Raw genomic sequence first — 27,716 nt, 5'->3', positions numbered from 1 at the left:
TCACTCATAGGTGGGAATTGAACAATGAGAACACATGGACACAGGAAGGGGAACATCACACTCTGGGGACTGTTGTGGGGTGGGGGGAGGGGGGAGGGATAGCATTGGGAGATATACCTAATGCTAGATGACGAGTTAGTGGGTGCAGCACACCAGCATGGAACATGTATACATATGTAACTAACCTGCACATTGCGCACATGTACCCTAAAACCTAAAGTATAATAATAATAAATAAATTAATTAATTAATTAAAAAAATAAAAATAAAATAAAAAATAAAAAATTGGAAAAAAAAAAAAGACATGAAAAGATCCCAGATGGAAGATGCCATCTCCTCCTATGTGCCTCTTTTTAAGAGTAAGAAAAGAGCCAAACTCTGTAAAATATTTGAAGAGATTTATTCTGAGTCAAATGTGAGGACCATGACCTGTGACACAGACCCAGGAGGTTCTGAGAATAGGTGCCCAAGGTGATTGGGCTTAAGCTTGGTTTTATATGTTTTAGGGAGACATAAGATATTAATTAACACATGTAAGATGTACATTGGCTGGGTCCAGAACGGTGGGACAACTCGAAGCGGGGATGCTTACAGGTCATAGGTGGATTCAAAGATTTTCTGACTGGCAATTGGTTGAAAAAGTTAAGCTATTATCTGAAGACCTGGAATCAACAGAAAGGAGTGTCTGGGTTAGGATAAGGGGTTTGAGGGCCAAGGCTTTTGTCATGCAGATGAAGACTACAGGTAGCAGGCTTCAGAGAGAATAGATTATAAATGTTTCTTATGAGACTTAAAAATGTGCCAGACTCTTGGTAAAATCTCTCCTGGATCAGGGAAAAGATCTGGAAAGGGAAAGGGATTCTCTACAGAATGTAGATTTTTCCCCCTGCAAATGGCTTTGCAGGGCTATTTCAAAATATGTCAAAGAAATGTATTTTGGGGTAATATACTTCAGTTTATCTCAGGGTCTGCTAGCTATCATGTTGGTATCTTTTGCTACAAAGAGTCTGTTTTGTCAGTCTTAAGGCCTCTGTTTTAATGCTAATGCTGGTCCACACAGTGGTGTGCCTGAATTCCACAGGGAGGAGGGTATAATGAGGTATGTCCAACCCCTCTTCCCACCATGAGCTGAATTAGTTTTTCAGATTTCTCTGGAATGCTCTTGGCTGAGAAGGGGGTCCATCAGTTGGTTGGGGGGCTTAGGATTTTACTTTTGGTGTACAAAACCCATTCTCATAAAGCCTCCAGCAGACATCTCTTGATATATTCTTGCTGAGATTGAATCCTATGTCCCTTAGAGGATTGCCATGATTGTTTCAGACTAATTAAAATTTACCTCCAAGTTACATAGGAGTGAGGAGGACCACCAAACCAAACTAAGACTCGGAGGGAAAAAAAAAAAAAAGAAACAGAAGAAAATGTCTGCTAGGTAGATGTGGTTTTAAAATCTGCCCACAAATTCTCTGACATTCCTCCCACTTCAAAAAGTTGAACAATGTCCCCTCTGCCCCCAGGTGCCATGCCACTCAAACAGCCAATGGAAAGGCCCACGTGGCGAGAACTAAGGCTTCCTGCCAACAGGCAAGTGAGGAAGCCCAGTCAGCTAGCTGCCTGCAGTCCCGACCCATGAAGAGCCTGACTGAAAGTGAATGAGCAACCCTGAGCTAGGACAACCCAGCAAGGCCTGTCCTGAATTCCTGCCCACAAAAACTCTGAGACAGTAAATGTTCGTTGTTTTAAACCACTAAGTTTTGAAGTAATAGATTAATTAGGTAACAAATTGGGACTACAGTATTCCTTCAGGGAACTTTAATAGTCATTCTGTATGTGGAAATTGTACACATCTTAAAATTGCTGGACTAAAGTGAGAAGAGACTGTCTTGAGCCAACTGGATAAAGTGGAAAAAAAAATTAATTTGGAAATCAATAGAATTCTGGCCTTGGCTTTGTCACTAAGAAACACTTATAAGTAATTTCACTTCTCTTGTAATTATGATCATTATCTATAACATAAAGGAACTGAGCTAAATGTTATCTGATGCCTCTTTAAGCTCTCAAACTCCATAGATTTATGAAATGCTTGAAATTCACGTTGTTTCACCCTAATTCAGAGCTTTGTTTCACTAGCTCTAGAATTAGATGCTTTGTGTTTAAATTGCAATTCAGTCACTTATTAATAATTGTACTTGGATGAGTGATGTTGCCATTTTAAGCCTCAGTTTCCCCATAGATTAATTGAGAAGATCAAATAAGATGATGCAGATAAAGCTCTTAGTTTGTGGGACACTTAGTAAGTGCTTAATAAATACAGGCAGTTGTGTTATCTATATTGTAGCAGCACATTTGTAAAATAAAACAAAGTTGAAATCACAGATCTATATTTTTATGTGCTCTGTTGACAGTTTAGAGCTTATTTGGCTTTTAACATTTTTATTATTATTTTATTTATTTATTATTATTATTATTATTTTTTGAGATGGAGTCTTGCTCTGTTGCCTAGGCTGGAGTACAGTGGCGTGGTCTCCGCTCACTGCAACCCCGCCTTCCGAGTTCAAGCGATTCTCCTGCTTCAGCCTCTCCAGTAGCTGGGATTACAGGCATGTGCGACCAGGCCTGGCTAATTTTTGTATTTTTAGTAGAGACAGGGTTTCACCATGTTGGCCAGGCTGGTCTCGAACTCCTGACCTTGTGATCTGCCCCCCTCGGCCTCCCAAAGTGCTGGGATTATGAGCATGAGCCACTGCACCTGGCCTATTATTATCATTTTTTGAGATGGGGGTCTCTCTCCGTTGCTCAGGCTGAAGGACAGTAGCATGGTCATTGTTCATTGTAACCTTGAACTCATGGGCTCAAATAGTCCTCCCATCTCAGCCTCTTGAGTAGCTGGGACTACAGGTGCACAACACCATGCCTATCTTAACCTTTTAGATTTTTTGTAGAGATGGGGTCTTACAATGTTGCTCAGGGTGGGTTTTCTTAAACTCCTGGCCTCAAGTGATACTTCCGCCTCAGCCTCCCAAAGTGCTGGGATTATAGGCAGGAGCCACCATGCCCAGTTTATTTGCTTTTATATAATCAGTATGTAAAGTGCATTTTATAGGGACTCGAAGCACACTTATATAATTTTAAAAATTGTAGAAATTTATATATGAAGTTTTGCCTTATAATGTATTGTTGGTCATACCCTGGATCAGGAAGCCAACCCCAAGTTACAATCTCATTCCTACAGGAAGGTACAGTCTGCTGTACGAAGATCTATTTTTACATGTGTTTCTAGGAATGCTTTGCAGTGGAAAGTTAGGGGGCCTAGACTTTCTTGATTCTCCTGCAGAGTGCAGCCTGCTGTAAATACTCCATTTTATTTGCTTAAGCTTGGTTTGTTTTTGTTTTTGCCTTTTTTTAGTGTAAGATAAATAGAAATCTAAGTCAGTTTCTGCTTGTGCCTAATGGTCTGTTCTTTAAAAATTGAGATCATTGTCCAACAGACGCTCAGATCTGGTTCGGCTGGTTTGGAAGTCTTTCTCTTCAGGTCTCTCTAACTCTTAGCAGTCCTCTGACAGGTTGCTGCCTTCCTCATTTACATCCATAATGCTAAGTTCCCTTTGGTCCAGGTCAGTATTCTGGGATGTTTCCAAAATCAATATCTGATGTTTCTATTTGCTCTGGCACCTGCCAGTTTACTTGGGTAGGCCTCCAATGTGGAACAGAACTAGAATATTGTGAGCTATCCATTTTTCTGCTGTACAGCCGGGGTCACCTGAGGCTGTAGACTGACTCTCCAGCTGGAAATACAGAGTATTGTGGGCGAATTCTTTGCCAGTGGGCATGTGGTAGGCCTGGCGATTGAGAGTCAAAAGAGTCCAATTTCCTGTGCTCTCAGGTTTTGAATTTTTAAATAAAGCATTGTTTTGTGTGCTAAAATTTTAAAATATAAAGTAAGTTTTGTTGTTTCTTTTTTCTGTGATTTTTTGCTGCCATCTATTCCTTTATAGCCACAAAGCAGCTATTCAGAAGCCTATTGTTCTCCTGGCAGTCTTAATGGGATTACACTATAAACATTCCTGATTTACTTGATTGTAACCTGTATGAATTACTTAAACAAATTTACATCTTAAATCACCTTATCTTGTGACCTTTCTCTCTCCTCATTCTTCCTGATTTTGTGTAAATTGATTAGGGTCCCCTTTTCTTGTTTTAGGTTTCCAGATTAGAATCCTGGTGTTTTACAATGGTATTTACATCGTTTGTTCTGCATTCCCTTCATTATTTTAGGTGCTGACTTGCCTCAGGATCTGTATCTGCCTTTTTTATCAAGCAAAATCATGCTTTTTATGGCTTCTTTTTTATCAAGGAAAATCATACTTTTTATGGGGAAAAATACACTGTGCTTTATCAAAGTTGGACACTTCCAACCCTGACATCTAGTCTCCTAAATTTAGAGTTCTATAGTTTTTAGAAAATTCAGAGGCAGACTTGTTTGTATAAGGAGTAAATCTATTTTCTATAATGTTGAGGAAATTTAAAACTCTGGACCTTGAGATTTCCCTGTTACAATTTTCTTCAAATTTAACATTTGACACAATGAACAGAGTGAAGAGGCAACCTAGTGAATGGAAAAAAATTTTCATATCATATATCTGATAAAGGGTCAATATCCAGAAGGTATACAGAAATCCTACAACTCAACAACAACACAGCAAAAAGTAACCCAAATAAAAATTGGCAAAGGACTTGAATAGACATTTCTTCAAAGATGATGTACAAATGGCTAACAAGCATATGAAAAGATACTCAACATTACTAATTCTTAGTTCATTTACTGCTGCTGTAACAGAATATCCAGACTGGGTAATTACAAACAATAGACATTTATTTGCCTCACTGTTCTGGAGGCTGGGAAGTCCAAGGGCACTGGTATCTGATGAGGGTCATCCCATGGCAGAAGAACATGAGAGCAAAAAATACAAAGAGAAGAAATGTGGCCAAACTCATCCTTTTATCAGGAGCCCACTCCTGAAATAACTAACCCACTTCTGTGATAACAGCATTAATTCCTTTATAGGGCAGAGCTCTCATGACCTCTTAAAAGTCCTGCTTCTAAACACTGCTACAATGGCAATTAAATTTCAACATGAGTTTTGGAGGGGACTTTCGGTTCACAGTGCTAATCATTAGGGAAATGCAAATTAAAACTACAGTAGATATTGCCTCATATCCATCAGGAAGGTTACTATCAAAAGCCAACAAGCAAAACACTCTACATCTAGCAAATATCAAGTGTTGGTGAGGATATGGAGAAACTGGAACCCTTGTGCACTGTTGGTAGAAATATAAAATGGTGCAGCTGCTATGAAAAACAGTATGGCAGTTTCTCATAAAATTAAAAATAGAATTATCATATAATCCTGCAATTCCAGTTCTGAGTGTATATCCAAAATAGTTGAAAGCAACATCTCAAAGAGATATTTATACACTCATGTTTATAGCAGCACTGTTCACAATAGACAAGATGTAGAAGATGTCTGTCGGTAATTATTTTTCCCAATCACATTCATGGTCACTTTGTTCATTTCTTCTAAGACTCTAATATCCATTTTTTAAATGGGAACTTTAGTTCATTTGAAAGGCCAAATAGTAAGTATTGAAAAAACAAGACACTACAATAAGGCCTGAAAGCTCCCACCATATTAAGCTAAAGCAGAAACATCAAGAGCAAAAGTTAGGGGTTGTGATGGTTGGGAGTTTTCTTTCCAAAAGAACACAGAGAGGCCAGGTGTGGTGGCTTGTGCCTGTAATCCCAGCACTTTGGGAGGCCAAGGCAGGAAGATCACTTGAGCCCAGGAGTCTGAGACCAGCCTGGGCAACATGGTGAAACCCTGTGTCAACAGAAAAAAAAAACAAAAAACTTAACCTGGTATGGTGGCGCATGCCTGTAGTCCCAGCTACTCAGGAGGCTGGTACTCAGGAGGCTGATTGAGACCAGGAGGTTGAGGCTTCAGTGAGCCATGATTGCTCCACTGCACTCCAGCCTGGGCGACATAAGGAGACCCTATCTCAAAAGAAGAAGAAAAAAAAGCTGAGAGAAACAGTTGTCACCATACTCTAACCATTTGGGCCCAAAAGAACACACCCTAGGAAAAGGGAAAAGGTCAAGAGGGCTGGAGGTGAAAGCCACATTGAAAGGAACGGTGGAGATAGCTGCTTTTGGTCTCCTCTAAAGGTTCTAGTCTATGTTTGAGAGAAACATTGATAGACATGTGGACAAGAACCAAAGGGGTTTTAGGATTAATCAGATTACCACACCTTAGAAATGGCCACAGAAGCAGTTGCTGCACTGGCTGCCTCCCCTCCTGCTGGCCCACAGTGGCTGCTTAAACTAAAAGCTGCCTGCTTCTGCCTCGTAGGGGCTCTACAACCAGGAGGAGCAGGTCCAAGGTGGCCTGGGGCTTCTGATGAAATTTAGGACAGACCTCAAGGTCTTTCCACACTGTGTGTGTGTGTGTGTGTTTGGTGTGCACGCATGCACATCTACATGTGCATGCACATACCAGAGCTACCAAGAATGATGTTCTACCCCGTGGACTCTGCCACCAGCCATTTCTCCAATTGCCAATAAATGCTTAGAAGCAGTTGTATCCCCCAATTCCACACCTCAGTTGGAAATACTGCTCCAATATAAGGGAGATGGACATCTCCACAATCCTTGCAGAAACCACCATGAGAACACCAATGAGAATCTGTTTCTACCTATTTAACCAAGTCCCTTTATAACAGGATAACTTCTGAGGCTTTTTAATTTTTATTTCATTATGGCAAGAACATTTAACATGAGACCTACCCTCTTAACAGATTTTTGAGTATCCAATACAGTATTGTTAACCATAGGCACAGTGTTGTACAGCAGATCTGTAGAATTTTTTCATCTTGCATAACTGAAACTTTATGCCCATTAATTATCAACTCCCATTTTTTCCTCTTTCCTGCCCCCAGCAACAACTGTTCTGCTCTCTTCACTTCTGAGTGTGACTTTTTTAGACACTTCATGTAAGTGGAATCATGCAGTTTTGTCCTTCTGTGACTGGCTTATTTTGCTTGGCAAAATGCCTTCCAGGTTTATCCATGTTGTCACATATGGCAGAATTTTCTTCTTTTTGAAGGTTGGATAATACTCACTGTATGTATATACCACATTTTTATTATCCATTCATCTGGTGATGGACATTGAAGTTATTTCCGTATCTTGGCTGTCTTGAATAGTGCTGCAACGAACATGGAAATGCAGACATCTCTCTGAGATCCTGATTTCAATTCTTTTGGATTTATAGCCAGGAGTGAGATTCCTGGGTCATATGGTAATTCAATTTTTTAGTTTTGGAAGAACCTCCGTGCTATTTTCCATGGCAGCTGCAGCATTTTGCATTCTCACCAACAGTATTCAAGAGTTCCAGCTTCCCTACAACCTCACCAATATTCATCATCTTTCGCCTTTTTTGATAATAGGTGTCATCTTTGTCTTTTTTGATAACAGGTATAAGTTGTTATATCCTTGTGTTTTTTATTTGCATTTCCCTGATGATTGCTAACATTGAAGATATTTTCATATGCCTTTGGCCATTTAATCTTGTTCTCAGGCTTTTAAAAAATAAAATCAACTTCACCTTTTAGTTCTTTTACCACTGCCTCTCCCAGTTGATAATCTGATAAAAATTCAGCAGGAGACCCAGCTTGTTCCTGCATAACTGTCCACATCTTTTCTTCACTTCAGGCATTTTAAAGTTTATCTTAAATTGGGAAAACTCAGGTTGAGATTATTTTTGGGGATTCCTCCTTGCAATACCTCACTCTTGTTTCTTTGTTGTTTTTTTGTGAGCCTTGCAGCTTTAACTACAGCTCAGTTGCTGCAAGATTTTAGACTTTTGAGGGTGTTGCTCAAAGGTGTTTGAATATGATTAGGGAAACCTAGAATGGTGTGCATGGGGATGCTTTCAGTTTTTTTTCTTTTTGTTCAAAGAACTAGCAGCACAGTTGTGTATGTTGAATAAAAAAGCAAACACAGAATTATTTATAGTGTTCTTATTGATTTCAATCGCATAGTAAATGTGGCAAACAACAGGATATTGACAAGACGTTATTGTCTTGTCTGCTTATTGGTCCATAAGTTCTTATGGACTCCATAAGTTCATAAATGCGATGTCTGTGTCTGATTCATTTTTGACATCTGCAAAGCTAGTTCTATGCCTTACAAATAGGAAATTCTCAAAAAGTTTATAAATGAAGTGAATAATATTAGTAAGAAAAAATAACCTCTGGATGTTCCAAGGTTGTTAACTGTTAGCCAACAGTGTGAGAGGCAGTGGGAACTATCCCCAAATGGATATTATTTTCATATGCTTGCCTATCTGCCTCTTAACATTAGAAGAAAAGGATCTGATAATCAGACTTTTGTCCTTAGCTGGAAGAAGTTAGAGATTTCATCGTTTATTCTGAATTGACTTCTGTACTTAGCTGCTTTGAAGACAAGTTGTATTTCTAAATCTGGGGTGGAGGGGGGAAATGGGCATTATATGCTAGCTTTTGGGAGTAAAGATCTACTGATCTCTTGAGCCAACTGCAGTGGGTCAGAAACTTTGAGCTGCTTTTCTAGGAGCAGTAATGGATTTGCATCAATCCATTTACATTCCCATACTCACTCATTTGCCCCATTACTATGGAACTAAACAATTAATTAAAGCATTTTTCAGGCAATGGCTAGACTTAGAAGCTCACTCTGGGCAGTTAGACAACACCAATATACTTGGGCTATCTAAGGACTGAACCTGCAGTCATGACCTCATTAACATCATGTTCTAGGAAATAAAGTTTTTTTATTCCTTACCTTTCCATGAAGAGATATATGAAAGGCTGCAAACACAAATAAACATGTCATGCAGAGATTTAAGTGTGTGTGTGAACATGTGTGTATAACAGCAGTTTCTGTGGCCACTTCTAAGGTGTGGTAATCTGATTAGTCCTAAAAGACCCTTGGGTTCTTGTCCATATGTCTATCAGTGTTTCTCTCAAACACAGACTAGAACCTTTAGAGGAGACCAAAATAATAATTCTGTCTTCCATTAGTGATTCTTTGAAGCTATTGGCTTCCTTCCCTGAACTCTACTTCCTCTCTTTCTTCCCTCCCTCTCTCCTTTCTCATCCTCTTCCCTTCCTTCCTTCCTTCCTTCCTTTCTTCCTTCCTTCCTTCCTTCCTCAAATAGTGTTGAACTAGACACTGTTCTAGTCACTGTGACTGCAGTGATGAACAAGAGACCAAAAATCACACCTTCATGAAATGTATGGTATCTAATGGGAAGAGAAACAATGAAGAAGGTATGTAAGTTACGTTTGTGGCAGGTCAGATGTTGATGGGTGCTATGGAGAAAATAAAACAGAGAAAAGAGACAGGGATCCCTGGGACAGAAGGTAGGAACCCTAAATAGTGTGCTCCAAGACGACCTCAGGAATAGACAACATTTAAGCAAAGACCTGGAGAAGGTGAAGAAGCACACCCTAAAGCAGAGTCCTTGTATCCAAAGCCAAACTTGAGAATAAGTGGTAGATCCTCTATACTTGGCCCTGTAGTGACCAGTGGGTTGATTAGGCATTAAGTATCCAATGACTGATCTTTGGCAGAAAGACAAAAAATTAAAATTTGAATTCTTCCCACCCCCGACTTAATCCCCAGAGACAATGGTGAAGACTGTAATCTCTGACTCCCCATGTGATATGGCTTGGCTGTGTCCCCACCCAAATCTTATCTTGAATTCCCATGTGTTGTGGGAGGGACCCAGTGGGAGGTAATTGAATCATGGAGGCAGGTCTTTCCTGTGCTGTTCTCATGATAGTGAAGAAGTCTCACGAGATCTGATGGTTTTAAAAAGAGGAGTTCCCCTGCACAAGCTCTCTCTCTTTGCCTGCTGCCATCCATGTAAGACATGACATGTTCCTCCTTGCCTTCAGCCGTGACTGTGAGGCTTCCCCAGCTATGTGGAACTGTAAGTCCAATTAAACCTCTTTCTTTTGTAAATTGCCCAGTCTCAGGTATGTCTTTATCAGCAGCATGAAAACAGGCTCATACACCATAAAAAGAGAATCTCTTAGATAGTGACACGAGATGACCCCTATGGACATGGATCCAAAGCCTGAATGGTCTTCCCCTTCATACAGCACCCAGACAGAGCTCAAAGATGAAGTTAAATTCCTTCATACAGGAAATAGTCTTATTTGCCCTCAGGTGCAAGTATCTAAACAAATTTTCAAAATTTCAAACAACAAAAGAGAAACATAAGGAGAGAGGAAGAGAAAACTAGAGCAGTAACTACAGAGGATAGTGTAGGTGTTGACTAAGTCCAGATATGCCCAAAGCAAACCAGGGAAAATTCTCAGGATAACCCTGCAGGTGAAGTCTGTGTTTGCCTGCATGGGCTGGATGTGCAAATGTTAGCACATCCAGGGGTGCTCAAGGCTGAGAAACCTGGAGTGAGAGGTGTCCCAGAACATTTGTTTGGAGTTCTCTGGAGCAATACAAGAAGATGAAAAGCAACCGACACCCTAGAAGCCACATGAAGAGGGCAGTGTGGGAGCTCAGTAGAGGAGGCTCAATCCTCTATTCCCTCCTTTCACATCACTTCTTTATAAAGAAAGACCATCCCCAACATCTTGTCCCATTACAAGATCCTCCTGATCTGAGATTTCTGAGCTCAAGAATCCCTTAGTGAGTAAACTTTTTCAGTTCCTGTCCAGGGTCACTTCTCAGAATGGAACATGACCCCAGGAGCAGTTGGCCGGGGAAATTCCCACCTTTTTCTGCAGCGATGACCTCACGACTTTATAAAGACACTTAAGACATCAAAGTTCTGATTATACTCCTTTTCCAGAATAACAGCCAACTCGCCCTGCACTTAAGTGACTAAGCAAGGCCACTGCATGACCCTTCCCAGAAAAAGGAAAATTTTTTCAAAGTGATACTGTCCATCAAGAAAATGGAGTCTATTCACACCATGCTTACGGAAGTGAGGAAACCACTGAAATGATTCTTCCCCAAACAATAATTATCTGCTTTACTGAATTCTCCTGCAGATTCATTGTACACTAAAGCAGCTGCCAACTTCTATCTTTGAAAATAGGATGAAAAAGGCCGGGCGTGGTGGCTCATGCCTGTAATCCCAGTACTTTGGGAGGCTGAGGCATGTGAATCACTTGAGGTCAGGAGTTCAAGACCAGCCTGGCCAACATGTTGAAATCCCATCTCTACTAAAAATACAAAAATTAGCCAGACATGATGCACACCTGTAATCCCAGTTACTTATGAGGCTGAGGCACACGAATTGCTTGAACCCAGGAGGTGGAGGTTGCAGTGAGCCGAGATTGCGCCACTGCATTCCAGCCTGCGTAACACAGTGAGACTGCCTCCAAAAAAGAAAGAAAAGAAAAAGAAAGACAGAAAATAGGATGAAAAAACATAAATGCTTAAATTGAATTGCAAGCTGGGTGTTAGTTTGGTAGGGTACCCATAACAGATACTGTGATGCTTTGTTGGTTTACTTGTCTCTTGAAACCTGTGCATTAGCATCTCATGCTCTGTACATTAAATGCAAAGCTAAATTCACCTATGATTTTGCATTTAATTAGTAAAAATAGCAGCATATTTAAATATGTAAACATATGTATTGCATACACACACACACATATTCATATATATCCCAGTGCCAAAATCTGGAATGTAGTTTGCGCTTCCACTGCAAAGCTGCCTGAAAACCATGATCTTAACCTTATTTGATAGAATATACTTGAGGAATAGGAAAAAGATACTTGCACTGAAGAGTCAATGTCATGATACACTTGTCTGAGTTCCATAATGTTAAGGAAACATCAGTCATATTTTAATAGAAAGTAGGGAGCTATGGTAGAATCTCACCATAAGTGGAGTCCAGAAAGACTTACTATAGATTGTGTCACCTGTGGGCTTACATTACTGTGAGGCTAATAAAATCTTGTCTGCTGGCTGGGAGTTACCATAGGGAATTCTTAGTATGATCCAAACCCATCCAAGTCCCTGATGCATTTGGGAACCACCTGGTGGGAGTTATCCCCCTGCCCCCCAGCCTAAATATCAATGTAGAGGCTTCTGGGTCTCGTGCATGGCTGGGACTTCCAGGACAAGCAGAGTAACTCCAGGAACCTCCTGCTCTGTTGAAAGCTGCTTTGCCAACCCAATCTGAAAGGTTGGACCAATGGGAATACTGCAGACCTCTGCCCTGGCACCCTGCTTCCCAGTTGGGATCACCTGCTGCCTTCCTGTCAACCTTCATGCTCCCTTTATTGTCCCACCCCACCTCCCAGAACATAAGAACATCAACACACGTGCATTTAAGAATGGCGCCTGGTCAGAAGATAGGAGCTAATTGGATTATACCCAAATTTTCATTATCCTAGGGTGTGTCATCATGGCATTTTACTCTAGTATAGCCTCACATGTTCATCTCCCCCCACCCCATCCTAAGCTCTCACCTAACAGCAGAGGCTAAATATATATATTTAAATCATTGTAGAGCTTCTTTTATTCCATATTCTAGGATAAGTAATATATATGATCCCACAATAAGCCAATAATAGCAAGGCCAAGGATGTATAAGTCAAGTGTTTTGGTCACATGAATAATAGTACCACATCTTCTGATGCTGGTACAAACACTTAGCTTTAAAGAGGAATGCATGGCCCTCTGCTCTTCAAAATCTCCTGAAATCACACAACATTAAATGGATGGTTTCTTAGAAGTCAAAGACAATGATCAGAAAAACCTTTCAAAAAGGAAATTTTTGAGCTGTGGCTGGCAGTAAGGGGTTTTGTCTGGAGAGAGACTGCATTACATTATCACAATAATAATTAGTCACGAAAATGTCATCTCTATGCCAGTAGTGAGACTAAAATGTCTGGATGTCAATATAAATAGACATCAGGATACCATACAAGGGGTTGAAAATATCATTGAGATTGTGGGTGTTTTGTTGGCAAAATAAAGACATTGAGCAAGCACATATGTTATTCCAGTAAGCCACAGACTGAAAGAAATCAAAGCTTGAGTGCAGAAGTGCGTGTTTTCTCTTGAGCTAGGAGGCAAAACACGAGAATGCTTTCGAAGCCTGCAGACCAAACATTCGTTAGTTGGGAACACCTGATACATATCAGTACAGGTGCGGCCACAAATTTTTCTCCAGGGACTGGGGTGTGGGAAGGAAAATATGTATTCTAGGGTGAGGAGGAAGCAAATGGAATTGATGCTTATCACACACAGCCTCTTTAATTAAAGAGACATTACCATTCATCCCAAGAGTAAGCTTTTCAAACTAAGGTGACTTAGGAAGCAACAGATGGTTGCAAATAGCTTATGACTTTCTGAATTTTTTAAAAGAAATTTTAAGTGGAGATATTTCCAAAAAGAATATCTAAATGATATTTATCCTTTTTCGTGACTCTGAACCATATGCTAGGCCTTGAGATCCAGATATGGGAACCTGGGAGCTTCACTTCCTTGTCGGAGCTGAGAGGGTTCTATGTGTGACTCCTGTGGATCAGCTGATGTTTGTGGGGGGAGGCTTGGAACCTCTTTTCTGTAGCTCTTTCACCTAGCGTTGTTTGGAAGAGGACATATGTGACAGTCAACAATCCAGCTGTACCATCATCCGCTTTATGGCTTCCACTCTGGACTGCCCAAGCACATCAGAGGAAGACAGTGAGGCAGATTGACAGTGATATGACCTGTTTCTCAGAAATGTGTAGCTATTACCCCACTCTGCTTCCCCTAAAAAGAAAAAAAAAACCCACTCTTTTATAAACAATTAAACTTATTACCTGAAAATATTTAAGCGATTCTCACAAATATACAACTTGAACCATCACTTCAAAGTAATTATTGGCAAAGTCTACCAATGAATGACCTTCCCAAAAGAAACATGACAGAATTTACTAATTCTGGAGCCTGAGGCCAACCAAGGGCTTTCTCCAGAGTGCCCCAAGAGAACTGGAAAATCAAAATAAGCCCAAATCAATCAAATCAAAATTTGATTGAGTTACTATAATCAAATCTTAACACCCAAACTGCCTATGAATATGTAATCTAATTGACATAACCATATTCCAATTTACAAGCCCTTTAAACACCCCATTCAATTCAGTGAACTTTGAGTGGCTCCACTAGGCCAGGTACTTTGTTTGGTGAACTTGTCAGTATTAAAATAGTCTGTCATTTACTTTAAAATATTATTTGATTAAGTTACAGTGTCTTAATCATAAATCAGTTCAGGGATGTTCAGACCACATACCAGAGGGAGCAACTACAGTTTTATTCAGTTTTTTGTACGTCAAAATCAACACCCTACAACCTGCTGATTAGCATACTGAATGCCAGAAGCAAATCTCGGGTTTAATGGTGTTGATTGCCATGATGAATATGGAATGTTAGCTATTTGACATCACTGGTGAAATTAAAAGTATTCATGATGCATGAAGAGGAGAGTGGTTACAAATATGTTAGAGACTCTCTCCAAGCTTGCATGAATAGGGTATAAAAAGTAAACAAAGGGCCAGATGCAGTGGCTCATGCCTGTAATCCCAGCACTTTGGAAGGCCGAGGTAGGTGGATTACTTGAGGTCAGGAGTTAGAGACCAGCGTGGCCAACATGGTGAAACCCATCTCTACTAAAATACAAAAATTAGTCGGGTATGGTGGTGGGTATCTTTAATCCCACCTACTCAGGAGCCTGAGACAGGAGAATCGCTTGAACCTGAGAGAAGGAGGTTGCAGTGAGCCAAGGTTGCACCACTGTACTTTCCAGCCTGGCAACAGAGCAAGACTCCATCTCAAAAAAAAAAAAAAAAAAAGGAAACTGAGACTTAGCCTTTACCCTTTAGGTGGAGCCCAGGATTTGCCTCCTACACAGTCTTGTGTCTAGCTATTGGTTATGATGACTTCTGATGGCCTGATCTATAACACAGGGGTAAAAGATCCTGACTGTGTCAGCCTCTAAGCAGGCATGGGAGTTTTCAGAGAACCTAAGATGATAGACAGCTGAGCCTTCATTAAATGTACAGAACTGCATAAATAGTTTTGGACCTGCTTGCTCATCAATGTTTGAGCAATAAATATCTGTATATGGGGCAGAATTTGGTTTGAAACTTGCATTCCTTATCAACTTGTAGCAAGGCTGAGGAATAACTAAGTAACCCTTACCCACCTCAACTTCTTCAATGGCTACTATTATCTTCTGGAAATAACCTAAGAATTGTGTATGACCAAATTGCCTTAGATCAGTAGACCCTACTTTCAAAGAATTCACCAAGGACTTCCTCTTTTTTTTTTTTTTCCACCCAGGCTGGAGTGCAGTGGCATGATCTTGGCTCACTGCAACCTCCACCTCTCGGGTTCAAACAATTCTCATGCTGAGCTCAGCCTCCCGAGTAGCTGGGATTACAGGCACAGACCACCATGCCTGGCTAACTTCTGTATTTTTAGTAGATACAGGGTTTCACCATGTAGGTCAGGGTGGTCTCAAACACCTGATCTCAAGTGATCTGCCCACCTTGGCCTCCCAAAGTACTGGGATTAGAAGTGCAAACCACTGTGTCCAGCCACACAAGTCAAATTACTGCTCAATTAGTTCAAGGCTTGGGAGTCCAGAGGCTACCAAGTTCTCAGAGACTGACCAATCAATGGCCATGCTCCAGACCCTTTGGACTATAAATAAATAAATATATATGTACACACATTTATATATTACTCCATTTTCACACTGCTATAAAGAACTACCTGAGACTGGGTAATTTATAAAGAAAAGAGGTTTAATTGACTCACAGTTCTGTATGGTTGGGGAAGCCTCAAGAAATTTGAAATCATGGTGGAAAGCAAAGGGGAAGCAAGGCACATCTTACATGGCAGCAGGAAAGAGTGGGGGCAGGGGGAACCACCACACACATTTAAACCATCAGTTCTCATGCGAACTCACTGACTATCATGAGAACAGCATGGGGGAAACTGCCCCCATGATTCAATAACCTCCCTTGACACGTGGGGATTACAATTTAAGATGAGATTTGGGTGGGGACACAGAGCAAAACCCTATAAATTTATATGGTTATTCTTAGTAAAATAACCTTAAATGTATATATATATATATATATATATATATATATACTGTAGTAAATAACCTAATGTATATCAATTACTCAGCTTTCCTTTTGCATCAGAAACATACATCTTGGAAAAATCCATATATTTCCACATTCCCGAAGAAATTGCTAACTCTTCTTTTAAAAGTTCCTGGGAGGCCAGGCACAGTGGCTCACGCCTGTAATCTGAGCACTTTGGGAGGCCTAGGCGGGTGAATCACCTGAGGTAAGGAGTTCGAGACCAGCCTGACAAACATGGAGAAATCCCATCTCTACTAAAAGTACAAAATTAGCTAGGCATGGTGGTGCATGCCTGTAATCCCAGCTACTCGGGAGGCTGAGGCAGGAGAACTGTTTCAACCCTGGAGGTGGAAGTTGTGGTGAGCCAAGATCGCACCATTGCACTCAATCCTGGGCAACAGGAGCAAAACTCTGTCTCAAAAAAAAAAAAAAAAGTTCTTGGGGAGAGCAATCTTTCACTCTGTGGTGGGTTCAATGTTCAATGTACTGGAAGGGATTTCTTGATGTCTACCCTAAATTTTGCTATTGACAGGTAAATAATTCTGAATGGCATGGATAAAGGTAAAATGTCTTGTATCTCAGAGTTTAACTGTGGGTTTCTCTCTCCTCAGTTCTTGATTTTCAGTCATTTTGTTCATTTTGTTTTCTTGTTTTTCCAACTTTAGAGTTGGGTCACTCACTGTATTCCCATAATAGGGACTATCCTGGCAGTTGTCCTTTGGAATAAATTGCCTGTCACTATAACAGTTAACAAGGAAATATAAGCCAAAATGTAAGTCTTTTTATTACACTAAAAATGCATCGTTAATTATACAAGTATGAGTAGCCGCCCTTTGGCTGACTTGCCTCCAGGCTTAGGCTGGGGAGGCATCCTGGTCCTGCCGTGGGCTGTAATTTACAGAACCGTAAACTTCACTTCCCTCTATTTCCTCCTCCTTTACCCATCCTAGAAGCCACCACAGTTTGTAAATATAGAGCTGTCCTTTTTGGTCATAGTTCACGGCTAGTTATAGCAATATTCTCTGGATACTCAGCCAGACTTTGATGATTTTTTTAAAGGTACCAGTTAAGAATACCATAAGTTAAGAATACATTTCTCCCCAAGTTCAAAGTAAAATTCTCCTGTTTCCGTTCCTGTAAGTACTAAAATAAAGTTAAGAAGTCCACTTTTTCCCCATTTCTACAAATCTGTATTTTGCTTCAAATTGCTTTTCTCCCTAATGTTTGAAATCAGTAGCCAATATTCATTTATCACACATTTTTCTGAACACTGTTTCTATGGTGGATATTGCACTGAAGTAAACTAAAAACAGATTGAGACACATGTGTACTCCCTGGAGGAGCTCACAAGACTAACAGAGGAGGAAACCTAGTATGCAAATAATCATGCCCTGGTGCCTCATTGTGATGAGTGATTATGGCATAATAATCTCTCTGAGCTTCAGTCTCCTCATTCATAAAATGGAGCTAATAATTGTTCTTCTTTCATAGTGGACAGAAAACAATTATCACAGTATCTGGCAGATAGTACGCTCTCAATAAATGTTAGCTATTGTTTATTACTCATTTTTCAAGGTCCAATTCACATGTGAAGGTCCTTATAGTCCAGTCCTGCCTAACTCTCCAACTTTACTTTTTTTAATTAAAAATAATACGAATATGCATATAGAACACATACAACAGTATTGTATTATTTTTTAATTATTTTAAATTATTTCTTAATTACAAATACTACTGTCTTCCAAGTGGTGTGAGCTCCAGGAATGATCCAGTAGCATGGTGTGTGAGCATACAAATTGCTGAAGCTGAGAAGTAATTGCTCTACGTAAGAAAAGGGCTGGATGCTTTTCTTAAATATGGTGGATAAGGAGTTCATTTTTCTCTCAAATTTCTGCTAAAATCATAAGTGGATTTTAAAGTTACCGAAACTCAAGAACAAGTGCAAATGAAACATTTCAAAGAGAAATACTGTGAATTAAAAAAAAAAAAGTTCAGAAGACATAAAGTAGATCAGAGTGGTAACTGACTTAACTAGAGTCTAAAATGCCTTGAAAATAGGTACCTGATTCAAAGCAAGCCAAAACTCCCAGAGGCTCAAAGGACTTGGAGGTATTTGGTATCACAGAAGGCAAAGAAGACGAACAGGGCTGAAAAAGAGTGATATGGGTTGAGTGTTTGGAAATGAAGCAGTTGGATTCCTATGCAGACCGGTCATCAGCTCCTAGAATTCCCGTCTGCGGAAAGGAGAACAGGGAAAAGGACCCAATGCAGGGTTACTCCAGCTGCCACGTATGTCAATACAAATTAAACACTTGGGAACCAGAGAAATGATCATTTGGTGGGTCTACAGATCCTGGGGATCTCCTGTAGGCCAAACTTTGGCCAGAACTCCATTTATGACCTGACCTCCTCCCATGTGCTCTCACTTTGACAGTGGGGCCATGATGATGCTTTGGGTCTCTGAGTCTCTGGATACAAATGTGAACTTGGACTCTATGTCCAACAAGACTTCCCAATGCTGGCAATTCCCTTTTACCCAATATAAATGGTTGCAGGTCTCTTTATGGAAAAACTGCGGTAAACATGACTTGGCATGGTGGGTTGTGTGTGTGTTCATGGGTATAAAAGGGCTAGGTAGGAACTCCAGAAAAACTAATAGATTGTGAAAGAAAATATATAATCATACTGGATTTCTTGGACCCATAGAAAACAATATTAACTCACAACATGTAAAACACAAAGTTATTATTTTAGCCAAAGAAAGTGATGTAACTGCAATGGTAGGGTGTTGGTGAAAGGAGACTAAGTAGCGCCAGAGTGTTGTCTATGTGCCGGCACTTCAGCTGCCCCTTCAGCAGTCCCTTTCAACACTCAGTCAGTACTCTAATGTGCTGGCTTGGAATAAGGAGGGGAAGCCGCCTGTGTACACGCATAAGTTTCAGAATAGCCTTGGGAGTCAAAATCTATAAAGGCATTCCCTCAAATGTCCTCATCTCATGTGTGAGGAGTTCAGGTTTTCCCAAAAAGAGTCATGACTACCGTGGTTGAGCTTCCAACCCATCTTTGAAGTTTAGCCAGTCTGAATATCAAATCCCGGGCTTGATTAGCTTTTCCTGCGAACACATTGCATACCATGAGGGCTTCTTTGAAAGCTACCAAGAGCCCCTCTGGCTTTTGTAGTTTTCAATTAATTAATTGCCTTCAGCTTTTCATTATTAATCTGCAGAGTTTCAATGCAATTTAGAAATAACCACTCAATTTTACTCATTTTTCTTATCCCCCTACACATTTCAATGACCCAAATCATCTCCTTGATGAGTACATGTCTCTACCTGCACATCCCAGCTCACTATCTATGAAAGGTTTATCAAGTGGACTGCCAATCGTTCCAGGGGCTTTCTGTACACCAATTACCACCAGGAATTGGTTCCTCGTTACTAGCCAAGGAATCAGTAAACTGGCTCCTCTATCCCGCCTTACTGCATTCTTGGACAATTTCAGGCACCAGCAGTCACAGTACGCACTCTCCAGAAAATGGATGTGAGCTTGATTGAGGAGTGAAAAAGTTTATGTGGAAGAACACTTGTAGAAGAAAAGGGATGGAAGCAGGATGGGGCAGGGTTAGCATCAGACCACAATACAGACGTGACAAATCTCTACCAGCCCAATGGGAGCTCTGGATCAAAGACTACCTGTGAGAGGAATCCTGATTGGGTGGAAATGGCCAGACCCTTTTACCACCTACTTACGTGGTCATAAGCTAGGGGTTATCTGAGAAGAGTATGCGCTCAACTACCCTGCTTTGCTCAGTGATCAACTGGAGTATCCTGAGCTTATATTCTGGTGAGGGAAAACAGACACGTAAGCATATGGTTTCTGTTCAATATGGTATGTACATTAGACAGGGTCAACTCAGCATAGCTAAGTGGAGGACTGAATGGGCAGGATAGAGTGGGAGCAAAGACATGCTTCCAAAGTACTCTCACTTGCACTGAATACCAATCCCTAGGGTCAAGATCTTCTTCTCATCCTCCTTAGTTAGCATGTCAATTTGAAAGATTGAAATAAGACTACACTGTGTATAATATGTGTATTCACAAAGGGTCAATTTATCATTTTATTCCTAAATGAAAATAACTAAAATGATGCTTGGCATCTTCTAACCACAAATGATGAAATATTTAGCCAAAGTGGAAACTAATTTGATTTTTCATAGAGTTATAAAAGAAAGCCAAGAAAATGTCGTGGTGTAGAATGTTTTATGCTTATTCAATTTTAAAGGTTTAGGAGATTTTCTAACAATCATCAGAAAGTATTTATCAAGTGACTATGCTTAGCTTGGTCCTTGCAACAGAAAGATATTTTGCTGTGGGATGTCTTTTGAGTTTGGGAGAGTCAATAAATCATTCTAACTTCTAGATAAACCATCACCTAGAAAAACTCTTGATCTGTTTCTTCACAATGCAACTGCTCAAGTTGTTATAAATTTACTTGATCTTTTTTCCTTCATTGGAATATTTAAATTACAGAACTAGAACATACTTGAGTTTTTTTTAAAAAAAAAGAGAATGATACAAAAATAGTTACCTATCATCTCTCCTTCATAGGAAGAATACCAGTTTTGTTATTTCCCATCTGCTTTTCTGGATATCTTACTTTCAGTCTCGGCAACCTTACATATGTGAAAGAATTACCAGCCTTAAGCATTCAAATATATTAACTTAATAGATCACAATTCCGTACAATAAATTGTTTTATCACTGGATAATTGCAATATAGCATACCATGAAGGAGATAAGCTCAGTTATCTGCCCAGTTTTAATTAGCAACTATCAAGATACATCTGAATTGAATTATTAAATCATCTTGAAGAATTCCTCATAGAATTTGTTGTGACAAAATTATTGTCATCTTTGTTCCTCTTGATTTATCGCACAGAATATATATATATATATATTCTGTAAAAATATCTGTGGCTGTAAATATGTTTCTTAGATAATAATAAACAGTTCTATCAAGTCATAACAGGTGTATAATGGATTCCAGGCTCTGAAAATATCTCAAATATTTGACACTTCTATGAAATCACTAAAAAAAAATCCACAAATGAAAATTTAAATCTTTCTATGGTGCCAATATTCTTTCTCAGTCATAAGCCAGGGTACCTTGGCTAGCTGCTTCCCAGAACTTCAGAGACATGGTACTCAGAGAAAAGGTCTCTAAGAGTCCTTAGCCAGTGTAATGGAGACCATCAGTTATTTTCTTAATCATATTATTTAACAATAGGAATACCTTGGCCTTGAATATTCAACTTGACTTTAATGATGTGGCCTTTGTCAAATGTTGTGCAAGAAAACTACTGAGGTTCCACAGGGCCACATGTCCATCTGGGTTTGATTTAGCTAAGCCATCAAGTACTTGTGTGTAATACTTCAGACACATGGTTTTGCTTCTCTGCTTTTCAAGTAAGTTCTATTTACTTAGGCAGATGTTGCAAATTAGCTCTTAAAATACTGCAAATGAAGTAGGGAAATTCTTTACGGTAGATCTAACTCTAATGTGAATTTCATTACTAACTCACAAAGACAGACCAATCCCAGAATTCTATGCAAGTCTTCAAGAAAATATTTTTTAAAGAAATTTGAAGATGTTTCCCTCCCCCGACACTTCCTTGTCCCTTGATATGTGTTGTTGCCAATGCACCTTATGGGTATCTTAGAAATCTGGAAGACATTGAGCTCAGATTCACTCTTGGCCATAGAAAATGTGAGTACTTTTAACTATTCCCCAGTTTCTTCAGTTGCTCCATTAAACCAAAACTGAAAGAAGTACTGTACTAAAGCATCCAGTTAAACTTCAAGTTGTAAGAATTTCATTAATTAAGCATGTGGGTCAGTCAGTTCATTAAAGTCACCATAAGACAACATTAATTTATGTAATAGCACATAAACTATCCAGTTAAGACATTTTAAAATGCTGCTTTGAGACTATACATTATGAAAGAAAATATGTTTAATCATTATTCAAAGAATACGTAGGTTTTGTTTTCTTTTTAACTGGTCCCATCCAAAAGGAATGATACATGAAAATTTTAAAAATTAGAATAGAGCATGTCTCAGTAAGCTTATCCATTCACATTTTCAACTACCTTCTCTTTGCTAATGACTCCTAAAACTATGCCTCCAGCACTCATTTTTCTCAAATAGTCCAGCTCCATATTTTCAACCAACTGCACTATGAATCTGTCTGGATATAATTAGAACCCATCATAATTACTTCAAAAGGAATCACATTGTCAGTTACACTATGTTGGGGAAGGCAGGACACCTGGGTCTTCTAAACTCAAAGTGTTCTCTGAGTGCCAGCAGCATTGGCATTACCCAAGAGTGTGTTAGAAATACTGAGTCTCAGGCCCTACTCAAGACCTACTGAATCATCATCTACATTTTAACAAGATCCTCAGGTAATCTGTATAGATATTTTTAAAGTTTCAGATGCACTGACTTAGATAAAGCACTTAGATAAAGCACTTAGATAAAGATTTCAAGGTCTGACAATTTTGAGTTTGTTTTCTAGTTCTGTGATTTATCATCTGTGAGGCTATGAGCAAATTATTTAGCTTCTCTGAATCTCAATTTCCTCATCTGTAAAAATAAGGATAATGATATTTCAAAAGGTTGTTGCAAACATATCCAAGAAAATTGGGATTTTTAACTGTGTGAGAGAGAAATAAATCAGTTACATCAACTATTAGGTTGAACCACATGAAATGGCTGCCCCAGTAGGTGAAAAAAAAATGTTCAAATGTTGACAGTTTCCTAGGGCTCATACTTTTTTGTAGCAGAATAAGCTCTTAATAAATTACTGGTAACAAGTATCAGCATTAACTTTCTATGGCTGCCATCACAAACTACCACAAATTTAGTGGCTTAAAACAATGGAATACTGTCCTCTCACAGTTCTGGAGGCCAGAAGTCCAGTATCAAGGTGTTAGCAGGGTTGGTTTTCTCTAGAGGTTCTGAGGGAGAATTGGTTCTGTCCCTCTTTCTTTGCATCTGGTGTGCTGGCAGCCCCTGGCATTCCTTGGCTTGCAGGTGCATCACTCCAACCTCTGCATCCATCTCTGCCTGGCTTTCTCTGTGTCTCTGTGTGTCTTTCCCTTAGTGTGGGACACCTGTCATTAGTTTTGGGGCCCACCCTAAATCCAGTATGACCTCATCTTGGAATCCTATTTCTAAATAAGTTCACATTCTGAAATTCTGCATGAACATACATTTTAAGGGGACATTGCTGAACCCACTACAGTACCCTTCCTCCCTCCCTTTCAGTAATACTGGTAATACCAATCTTAAAAACTCAGAGTTATTATTGATGCTTCAGTCTCTCTCTCTTTTTTTTTTTTTTTTTTTTTAGACAGAGTCTTGCACTGTAGCTCAGGCTGGAATGCAGTGGCATGATCTCGGCTCACTGCAACCTCTACCTCTGGGGTTCAAATGATTCTCCTGCCTCAGCCTCCCAAGTAGCTGGGATTACAGGTGTGCACCACCATGCCCAGGTAATTTTTTGTATATTTAGTAAAGATGGGCTTTCACCATGTTAGTCAGGCTGGTCTCCAACTCCTAACCTCAAGTGATCCACCTGCCTTGACCTCCCAAAGTGCTGGGATTACAGGTGTGAGCCACCGCACTCAGCCTCATATTTCTTATATTCAGTTGTGCCCAAGTCTAGTAGTTTCCTTCTTCAAAACATTTCTCGGCTTTTAGCAATATGAGACAAAGTTTATGTTATAAAGTTCAGCAAAAAATAGAGCAGGTCATAACAGACCCACAGCTTAAGAAGGCTCCACCATTGGGTGAAAAAGCTGTGAGGGCTCAGGGCTTGATAAGCTTCTAGCATCTTTTTTAGGAAAGTACACCCTTCCTCTGGGCTAGTGTAACCCTGCTTTCAGTACTCATGCACTTTCTCAGCAGAGTTCTTTGTATTGTGAATTACCCTATAAAATATGTAATGTACCTGAATTATAGAATGGATTATATTAACATAATAGTATTAACATTAAAATATATACTGAAAATTAGCGGAAATGCATCAAAATGGTAGTAGTGGTTCTCCCTGAAGAGGTGAGATTAAGGGCAGAGTCAAGCTCTGTCCTCCCCACCATCACTTTCTAGAATGAGTGTATATTAATTTATTACAGGAAAAATAACCTAAACCCTCCTTCAATATCTTAGAGAAAAAAAATTATTAAAAAAGAGTGAATAAATTATCTTTCAAATGGAGGTGTCATTTGGCTGAATTTTAAAAAGTGAAATTTAAGCCAAAACTCTAGAAGATACTTTAAAAAATTAGAAGAAATTATAGGAAAAGAGTTCATTGGTATCTGGATTTTCTCAGTATTGAAACAATAGCAGTGTTTCAGTTATTTGCTGCTTTTTAACAAACCATCTCAAAACAATCCCAGTCATTTATTATCTTTCATGAGTCTCTGAGTTGACTGGCATCAGGTGCGTAGTTCTTCTCTTCCACAGGGTGTTGAATAGGGCTGCAGAAATCTGGAGGCTTGACAGTGTCAGGAGGCCTAAGATGTCTCTTTCACATGGCTTGCAGTTGGTGATGGCAGTCGCCTGAAAGGTCAACTGAGTCTGTCAACTGGAGTGCCTCAGTTCACCTTTATGGGCTTCTCCATGGGGCTGGAAGGTGAGAATTGCAGATCTCTTAAGGTCAAACTTGGAAAGTTATGTAATATCATTTCCTATATTCTATATGCCAAAATAAGTCAGCCCAGATTCAAGAGGAGGGAAAAGAGAAATAACTCTCAGTGGGAAGAGTGACATCTTTAATCCACCACTAACAGCAATAAGAAAGGAAAAGATTAATTCCTCCAATTATAGGAAAAAATTCCAATTGTCAAATGCTTTATGAAACAATAAAAAATGAGGGACAACATTAGAAAAATCTGCAATAAATATGACTAATAAAAGCTTATTGTAAAACTCTCAGGTATAGAGATTTGAGTTATACTCCTCAGTTCATAGCACATTATTTTTTTAATCTATTAATGGCCTCTTTCTCTTACTTTACTTATTTTCTTTCCCTTCATTTCAATTCTCACTTCTGTTTCTCTCCTTAGCACAGGCAACCACTTAAGCTCCTATGTTGCATAATTCCAGGAATTGTCCTATATGTAGTAATCTTGCTACCCATTCTGATATATAATATCTACTCATATAACTTAAAATACGTGAGCAATCTTTTAATATATGTAGTGCTATTTTGTGCATTGTTTTAAATATTTATAAATGATGTTTAACTTTAAATCTCATGCCTTGAGATTTCCAGTCCCCAGACCCTCATTTAAGAAGCGTGGAAGTGGTCACTCTATTCTAAAAACAAATAAAAAGCTAAACAGATGGAAAAATTAACTTTTCTTTGATGCATAACAGAAGTGAGTTCAAAGGGAAATTGTAGAAACCAACAGAATACAGAGAATAACAATTTATCAGAGCAAAAACCTATGAGCAGCAATCTTCAGGGAACAAGTGCCAGGGTAGGGAAACCTGAACTGTAACTGGTGAATTGCTGGAGGCAAAGTGCGGATAGCTGTGAGAGACAAAAACTCCAAGGGGGCCCAGTCATGAGAGGAAGACACCACACTTATGATTTTTACCTCCTGGAGCTCTACCAGGTTTTCACAGTGAATATTAAAGAAAAAATCCCCGTGTACTTCCAACAGAGGGAAAGGAAAAGAAATCATTTTGAAATATGCCAGAGCATTCTGTTCTGCTCTCAGGAGAAACTGTTTATCCAGACCTAACCTGCTGGTGTTTTATCAGAGCCTAACTATTCAGGGAGAAGAGAAATACCTAACTCCAGCTTCCTGTGGCCATCCTGTTCCACCTAACGGGTTGGGGATGGGAAGACAAACTGAAAAGCATGTGTGAAGTTCACAGTCCAGAGGCATAGGCTTACTAAAAGACTAAAACCTAATCATAGGACTACAGAATTATTCCTCTCTCCAACCCTTCACCACCACATTACTAAAAGTACAAGACATACTGAAAGCCAAAAAACACAGAAGAGACATAAAAAGCATCAAAACTAGACTCAAACGTGACAGTGATGTTGGAAGTATCTGACCAGGAATTTAAAACAATTATGATTAATAAGCTAAGGGCTCTAATGGATAACATAGATAACATGCAGAAACAGATGGGCAATGTAAGGAGAAAGATGGAAGTGCCAAGAAACAAACAAAGAGAAATGCTAAAGATCAAAAACACTGCAACAGAAATAAGGAATGCCTTTGATTGGCTTATTCATAAGCAAGATATAGCTGAGGAAATAATCTTTGAGCTTGAGGATATCTCAATAGAATCCCTCCGAACTGAAAATCAGAGAAAAAAATGAGCGAAAAAAAGCTTTTATAAGAATTTATAAAGAACTGTGGGACAACTACAAAAGGAATAACTTACATGTAATAAGAATACCAGAAAAAGAAGAAAGAAAGGAACAGAAGAAATATTTGAAACAATGATTAAGAATTTCCCCAAATTAATGTTAAACACCAAACTACAGATCCAGGAATCTCAGAGGACACCAAACATGGTAAGCATCAGAAAAACTACACCTAGGCATATCATTTTCAAACTACAGAATATCAAAGATAAAGAAAAAATCATGAAAGAAAAAAATCATGAAAGAAACCAGAGGAAAAAACACTAAACCTACAGAGGAGCAAAGATAAGAATTACATCTGACCTCTTCACAAAAACCATGCAAGCAAGAAGATGGTAGAGTGAAATATAAAAAGTTTTGAGAGAAAAATCCACAACCTAGCATTCCGAACATTGCAAAATTATCCTTCAAAGGTGAAGAAGAAATAAAGACTTTCTCAGACAAACAAAAATGGAGAGAATTGTTGCCCATAGATCTGCCTTGCAAGACATGTTAAAAGAAATTCTTCAGAAAGAAGGAAAATAATATACATCAGGAACTTGGATCTACATAAAGGAGAGCTTCTGAGAAACAATAGTGAAAGTAAAATTCTTATTCTAAATTCTTCTAACAGATAACAGTGTTCAAAATAATAGCAATGATATATTCAATTATATATTATATATAGTTATATATATTGTTGAATACATGTATATTCAATTACACATTATGTATATAATTATGTATAAATGAAATGAATGAGAGCAACAATACAAAACATGGGAGGGAGGAATTAAGAGTATTTTGTTATAATAAGGTACTTGGACTACCCCTGAAGTGGTATGGTGTTATTTGAAAGGAAACTTGGATTAATTCTAAACGTATGTTGCAAACTCTAGAGCAACCACTAAAAGTAGTAAAAAAATAAGTACAACTGATATGCTAAGAGAGGAGAGAAAATGGAATCACAAACTGCTCAGTTAAAATGCACATGCCTGTAGTCCCAGCTACTTAGGAGGCTGAAATGGGAGGATCCCTTGAGCCCAGGAGTTCAAGAACAGCCT

The 27,716-nt window shown here is 39.2% G+C and overlaps 1 long non-coding RNA gene across 1 annotated transcript in view; it reads right to left on the bottom strand.

The window, feature by feature from the left end:
* Positions 1–23,413, bottom strand: part of LOC129059094 (uncharacterized) — a 33,773-nt gene extending 10,360 nt beyond the window's left edge. Inside the window, exons 1-3 of the long non-coding RNA XR_008524792.1 lie at positions 23,176–23,413; positions 20,806–20,890; positions 18,281–18,365 (exon numbers count right to left, since the gene is read on the bottom strand). This is a non-coding gene — a long non-coding RNA (uncharacterized LOC129059094). The remainder of the gene's footprint in view (positions 1–18,280; positions 18,366–20,805; positions 20,891–23,175) is intronic.
* Positions 23,414–27,716: the final 4,303 nt, after the last annotated feature.

This window comes from Pongo abelii, chromosome 3, assembly GCF_028885655.2.
Source record: "Pongo abelii isolate AG06213 chromosome 3, NHGRI_mPonAbe1-v2.0_pri, whole genome shotgun sequence".
Classification (NCBI taxonomy): domain Eukaryota; kingdom Metazoa; phylum Chordata; class Mammalia; order Primates; family Hominidae; genus Pongo; species Pongo abelii.
This window is presented reverse-complemented; position numbering and strand designations above follow the sequence as displayed.